Consider the following 7,500-nt stretch of genomic DNA (forward strand, 5'->3'; position numbering starts at 1 on the left):
AAAAAGAGAAAGAGAGAGAGAGAGAGAAAGAGAAAGAGAGAGAGAAAGAGAGAGAAAGAGAAATCCATCCAACACCGACAGACAGACAAACAGACAGACAGACAGCAAACGGAAAACTCTTTGGCCCAAATTAGCCATCCTGTTCTCTCCATCGCAAAATAGTTTTTTTTTTCGGGGGGGAACAGCATCACTGGCGCGAAATAACCGATCAGAGAAATGACACTGACTGAGCGACCCCCCCCCCACCCCCCTCTGCGATCACGGGGGGGCGGGGTGGGGGGGGGGGTGGGGGGGGGGTAATGTATCAAAACCGAGGTGCAGCATCGGCCGCTGTGTCAGATATCGGCCGTACGGATAAGAGGTGGGGGTGGGGGGGTGAGAGGAGGGGGATGGGGGGGGGGTTGGAGGGATGGGTGGAGGGGTGAGAGGGAGGAGGGATGGGGTGAGAGGAAGGAAGGTGGAGGGGGAGGGATGGGGAGGGTGAGAGGTGGGAAGGGGGTGAGAGGAGGGAGTGGGGGTGAGAGGAGGGATAGGTGGATGGGGAGGGGGTGAGAGGAGGGATGGGGGTGAAAGGAGGAGGGGGATGAGAGGAGGGAGGGGGAGGGTGAAGGGGTGGAGGGATGGGATGGGGAAGGGGGTGAGAGGAGGAGGGGGAAGGGAGGGGAGGGAGGGATAGGTGGGAGGAGGGATGGGTGGTGGAGGGAGGGATGGAGTAGAGAGGAGGGAGAGGTGAAAATAGGGAGGGGTGGAGGGAGGGATGGGGTGGAGGGAGGGATGGGGGGTGGAGGGAGGGATGGGTAGAGGGGGAGGGGGATGGGTGGAGGGGGAAGGGGTGGGAGGGAGGAGGGATGGGTGGAGGGGAAGGGGTGGGAGGAGGGATGGGTGGAGGGAGGGATGGAGGAAGGAGGGGAGGAGGGAGGGGTGGAGGGGTGGAAGGAGGAAGCCGCAACCTCGATGTATAGCAGGTCGTTGGGCGACGGGTGGGAGGGAGGGGGAGGCGGGGGTTTAGTGGGGGGATGGAGGGGATGGGAGGGGGATGCCGGATGAGAATGTTCTTTCTGGAGTTCAAATGAAAAAAGAGTAATATAAAAGATATAGGTGCACACAAACGCACACACACATGAATACATTCCTGTGCATGTATGTGTGCACATGCCTCTTTCTGTGAATGTAAAAGTCTGAGAGAGAGAGAGAGAGAGAGAGAGAGAGAGAGAGAGAGAGAGAGAGAGAGAGAGAGAGAGAGAGAGAGAGAGAGAGAGAGAGAGAGAGAGAGAGAGAGAGAGAGAGAGAGAGAGAGAGAGAGAGAGAGAGAGAGAGAGAGAGAGAGAGAGAGAGAGAGAGAGAGAGAGAGAGAGAGAGAGAGAGAGAGAGAAAGAAAGAGAGAAAGAGAGAAAGAGAGAGAGAGAGAGAGAGAGAGAGGAAGAGAGCGCGCGAGAGAGAGAGAGACAGAGAGAGACAGACACAGAGAGAGAAAGAGGAAGAGAGCGCGCGAGAGAGAGAAAGACCAGAAAAGGGAAGAAAGGGAGGCGTATAGAGGGAATAATAATGACGTTAGTCCGGGCACCAACGCGCCTATAAAGCATAAATGATGGCGGTCTAGACCCATATACCTAAATCTTCATAGCCGACACTGTTCATAATAGAACACTCCGAGTTTAGTACAGATGCATGTGGGACAAAGAACCGTTAGCAGCTTGGGACTGGTGCAAAACTAATATGCAAAGCGGATGGATGAATACACGGCTTTGTGTAATGTAAAATGTAAGTGTATGAGATAATAAAAGTGTCCGTGGTGTAGCTTGTAAATGTAAGAAATCCATATAAAATCCATATAATGTGTACGTATATAGGGCAGATAAAGGCGTGTATGGCGATATATGGAAACGAGACAAGAACCCACGACGAAAGAATTTTGGAAAAGCGAAAGAGAGGGAAGAAAACTGAAAACCGGAATGTAAAAAGGAAGAAAGAACGAAGAGACACAACGGAAAGGAAGCGAAGAGAATCCGGAGAAGCGAAAACGTAAAGAGAAAGACAGAGGTAAAGAAAAAGATGGATATACAGCACAGACGAATTACTTCATAGACAGTTATTAGGAAAACTATAAACCTCTGGGAATAGATCGTCTGCTAAGGATTCGTATACTTAGAGAGAAATAAAAAAAAAACGCCATATAACACACATATACTGAGAGAGAGAGAGAGAGATAGAGAGAGAGAAGGAGGAGAAGGAGAAGGAGAAAGAGAGAGAGAGATAGAGAGAGAGGAGAAGGAGAAGGAGAAGGAGAAGGAGAAGGAGAAGGAGAAGGAGAAGGAGAAGGAGAGGGAGAGAGAGAGAGAGAGAGAGAGAGAGAGAGAGAGAGAGAGAGAGAGAGAGAGAGAGAGAGAGAGAGAGAGAGAGAGAGAGAGAGAGAGAGAGAGAGAGAGAGAGAGAGAGAGAGAGAGAGAGAGAGAGAGAGAGAGAAGGAGAAGGAGAAGGAGAAGAGAGAGAGAGAGAGAGAGAGAGAGAGAGAGAGAGAGAGAGACAGACAGACAGAATGAGAGAGAGAGAGAGAGAGAGAGAGAGAAAGTCAAATAATAGAGAGAAAGAGGCCGTGAGGATAGAGAGAGAGAAACCGAAAAAAGGAGAAAGAGCGATGACACAGCAAGGGGAAACGAAAAAGGGGGAACTTAGCAGAAAAGAGGGAAAGGGCAAGGGAGAGGGGAGAGGAGCGCTAGGTATGGGGGCAAGAAAAGGGGAAACGAGGGAATAGGGAGACAGGAATGTCGGTATCTTTACGGTCGTTTTCCCTCAAACAGACAGCCCGACAGTTATCGCCACCCCCATATATCTGCCGTTACAGCGACCTCCACTTTTGGAAAAGGATGGAGAGAGGGGGGAGGAGGGGAGAGGAGGGAGGGAGGGGGGATTGGAGCAAGGGGGAAGAGGAGGGGAGAGGAGAGGGAGGGGGAGAGGGAAGGAGGGAGGGGAGAAGGAGGGAATGAGGGAGAGGGAGGGAGGGAGGAGGGAGAGTTAAGAGTGAGGGAGGGGGAGAGGGAAGGAGGGAGGAGGGAGGGTGAGAGGGAAGGAGGGAGGAGGGAGGGGAGAGGGAAGGAGGGGAAAGGAGGGAGGGGGATAGGAGCAATGGGGAAGAGGAGAGAGGGAGGGAGGGGGATAGGAGCAAGAGGGGAGAGGAGAGAGGGAGGGAGGGGGAGAGGGGAGGGTAGAGAGGGAGGGAAGGGGAAAAGGAAGAGAGGGAGGGAAAGTATAGAGAGGGAAGGGAAGAGGAAAGGAGGGAAAGTAGAGGGAAAGAAGGGAAGCTAGGGGTTACTTTGGGGTCAGGGGAAGGGTGGGGGGGTGGGGGCAGTCACGACCAGTTCCATGATTGCGGTCGTCTCCGAGTCTAAAAGCCGGTCGTTACGACTGTTCAAATCTTTACAGTTGTGAACGACCTACTTTGTCCATCAGGGAACGCCTCTTTATGGTGTATAATATGCGAGTGTGATATGTGCCATTTGCATATTCTTAAGTCTATGTGCATATGAGATTGAGAATCAAATTTCCCCTCCTCTATTCTGGCAACATTACGACTTCGAGGAAATAACTTTTCCTTTTTTTTCTTCATAAATTCGTCTTTATTCAAGGAATTGGTCCTTCCTTATACTTCAGTTTCTCAAAGCAGACCCAAGGACGAGTAGATCCTTATAAACAGTCATCTCCCGCACCTAGGACTCGACCCCACGTGTCTTTATAACCTATCTCTGCATCGTAAAAGAGGGAGAGAGAGAGAGAGAGAGAGAGAGACAGAGAGAGAGAGAGAGAGAGAGAGAGAGAGAGAGAGAGAGAGAGAGAGAGAGAGAGAGAGAGACAGAGAGAGAGAGAGAGACAGACAGACAGACAGACAGACAGACAGACAGACAGACAGACAGAGAGACCTAGAGCGAAAAAAAAGAAAACAACAGGACACCGAATCCACATTGTAACCAATAAAAGACGGAAATCACACCATAACGGCAGCTATTAACCCTCCCGCCGAAGACCCGAGTTGTAATAAGAGGTCGACTTGCAGTGAGGTCGAAATATGCATCGAGTCGGAGAATCTTGCATGCGCTGATGGGGGAGAACTCGGATGACGGACGCTCTTATTGTCTTGTAGAATAGAGGCGATTTCTGTGTGAGAGGGAGAGGGAGGGTGGGAGGAAGAGAGGGAGGAAGAGGGAGGGAGGGATTGAGGGAGGAAGAAGGATGGAGGGAGAGGAGGGAGGAGGAAAGGAGAGAGAGAGAGAGAGAGGAGAGAGAGAGAGAGAGAGAGAGAGAGAGAGAGAGAGAGAGAGAGAGAGAGAGAGAGAGAGAGAGAGAGAGAGAGAGAGAAAGAACGAGCGAGCGAGAGAGAGAGCGAGAGAGAGAGAAAGAAAGAACAAGCGAGCGAGAGAGAGAGAGAGAAAGAGAATGAGAGACAGAAAGAGAGAGAGAGGGAGTGATCCATCAGCCAAATGATACTCTACTGACAAGATGAATTATTCATACAACTGCATCATACATTACACAACTTTTCTACGGGCGATAAAGCATACAATTAAAAGGCGAAGCTTCCTACGACCAACGCTTAGTTTCAGACGATGAATTAGTCATTGACCAGTTCAACTCATCAGCTTAAAGAGAGAGAAAAAAAAACATGATTCTATCAGTATCTGAAATTACCAACAGGAGGAAAAATGGGAAAAAAAATTCCCTTACATCACCAACAATACTGACAAAACGAGTTCATGTCACTATATGTTTTTTTTTTTTTTATTATTATCTTTAAAAATTTCTGGTTCCTGTGGCACTAATATATTCACGATAATAAAACTACATATATATCGACAGCCGCCAACGAGAGAAGGAGGAGGGAAAAGAAGGAAGGAAAGAGAGAGAAAGGAGAAGAAACGAGGAAGGAGAGAGGGAGAGAGAAGGAACGTAGGAGAGAGGGAGTGAGAAAGAACGAAGAAGGAGAGAGGGAGAGAGAAGGAACGTAGGAGAGAGGGAGAGAGAAGGAACGTAGGAGAGAGGGAGTGAGAAAGAACGAAGAAGGAGAAAGGGAGAGAGAAAGAACGAAGAGGGAGAGAGGGAGAGAGAAGGAACGTAAGAGAGAGGGAGAGAGAAAGAACGAAGAAGGAGAGATGGAGAGAGAAAGAATGAAGAGAGAGAGAGGGAGAGAGAAAGAACGAAGAGGGAGAGACGGAGAGAGAAAGAACGAAGAAGGAGAGAGGGAGAGAGAATGAAACAAAGAAGGAGAGAGAGAGAGAGAAGGAACGAGGAAGGAGAGAGAGAAAAGAGAAGGAGCGAATAAAGAGAGAGGGAGAGAGAACGAACGAAAGAGAGAGAAAAGAGAAGGAACGAATAAAGAGAGAGGGACAGAGAAGGAGCGAAAAAAAGAGAGAGAGCGAGAGAGAGAGAGAGGGAACGGACCGCTGATACATAACTTGGGATATGCCGACCAAATGTTTGTGGATGCTGACCAACACAGGCCAACGTATCTTGCTATACTCTTGGGGACTGGCTTGATAGGTCAGCTGATGCTAGGGCCCAGGCGAGCACTCGACGCCCTTCTCCCAATGATACTCCGACTTTGACTTCATTCTTTCATTTATATTTTTCTCTCTCTGTAGATATTCCTTCATAACTACGAATGATAATGGAACGTACAGTATAGAAGATATTATTTCATGGTGAATATTTTACAAATATCTAACTAATTTTCCGAATGAATGAAAGTCTGACTTGATATTTGAGTGTTCTATGAATTATGGGTTTGGGACGAGGGGTGGTTGATGACGCCATGCCAACAATGTATCACTCTTGATCGAATCTGTGTTTTGAATTTCATATTCATCACACACGCATAAACCCTATATGATATATTGCTTACGGGAAGAGAGGAAAAGTGTCTTATGATAAACGAACCGTGTCTGAACCTTGTAACTTTGTACTTTTATGAAATTACGTTAGTCGGTGGAAAAAGTCTTAGGATATATTTTGCCACATTTCACTTACTAAGGGATATTTTTTTTAAGTGATTTTTTTTAAAGAATAGATATGATGTAAAATTTGCATTACGTTGATAGATTGGATGGAATAAAAGAGAATAACGGTGTTTCTGCATTTAATCACAACAGATTATTTTTAACGCGCTGAATTCGTAAAAAAAAAAAAAAAAAAAATGAAAGGAAGGGTTCTGTGGAAGGGAGAAGATTCGTCATGGAATTTCATCACATTTCTCCCTCTTCCCCGCTTTATCGTCATTTGCTCCCTATTCCCCGCTTTATCGTCATTTGCTCCCTATTCCCCACTTTATCGTCATTTGCTCCCTATTCCCCGCTTTATCGTCATTTGCTCCTTATTCCCAGCTTTATCGTCATTTGCTCCTTATTCCCCGCTTTATCGTCATTTGCTCCCTCTTTCCTCCTTTATCGTCTGTTGCTCCCTCTTCTCCGCTTCATCGTCCTATGCTTCCTCTTTCCTTCTTTATCGTCCTTTGCTGCTTCTCCCCTCCTTTATCGTCCTTGCTACCTCTTCTCTTTTTTTATCATCCTTTGGACCCTCTTCCCTCCTTTATCACCCGTTGCTCCCTCTTCCCTCCTTTATCACCCGTTGCTCCCTCTTCCCTCCTTTATCATCCGTTGCACCCTCTTCCCTCCTTTATCGTTATTTGCTCCCTCTTCGCTCCATCGTCCTATGCTTTATCGTCCTTTCTCCCTCTTCCCTCCTTTATCACCCATTGCTCCCTCTTCCCTCCTTTATCACCCATTGCTCCCTCTTCCCTCCTTTATCGTCATTTTCTCCCTTCTGCTTTATTATACCCCCTACTCAGTACATCTGGCGGTGACAAGGCAGGATCCTCTTTTCCGGCAGGGCGGACGAGAGCCACGAGAGAAAAGGAAGAAAATTGAAACGCACAGAACTTGGGATGCTGTGGAACGAAAGGGAACGAGAGAGAGAGAGAAAAAAAGAGAGAGAAACTGGGAAACTGGCAACTCGTGTGGAACAATGACGGCAGGAAAACAGTTTTGTTAAAAAAAAAAAAAAAAATGTTTTCGAACCCCCCCTCCCCGTGGTGTTGCTAGGCCCTCCCCACCCCTCCTCCTCCTCCTCCCTCATTCGTCTCTCCTCCTCCTCTTCCTTCTCCTCCTCTTCCTCTTCCTCCTTCCCCTCCTCCTCCTCCTTCCCCTCCTCCTCCTCCTCCTCCTCCTTTTCCCTCCTTCTCCTCCTCCTCCTTCCCCTCCTTCTCCTCCTCCTCATTCTCTTTTCCTGTCCCTCCCCATTATTCAGAATACGAACTGGGGTGTCCTTGTTACATTACTTTTTATGGGTGGATATTCATGTGCCATTATTCCATTTCCATTTTGACTTAAACATAGGGTATTGTATTACCTTACGTAACTTTTTGTATGTCCATTTAATATTCGAATATTATATCTATGTAGCCCATCTATCCTCTATTCTTTTTTCAACTTTCTTATCTTATCCTACCTCCTTCCC

The sequence above is a fragment of the Penaeus vannamei genome, chromosome 31, assembly GCF_042767895.1.
Source record: "Penaeus vannamei isolate JL-2024 chromosome 31, ASM4276789v1, whole genome shotgun sequence".
In the NCBI taxonomy this organism is placed as follows: domain Eukaryota; kingdom Metazoa; phylum Arthropoda; class Malacostraca; order Decapoda; family Penaeidae; genus Penaeus; species Penaeus vannamei.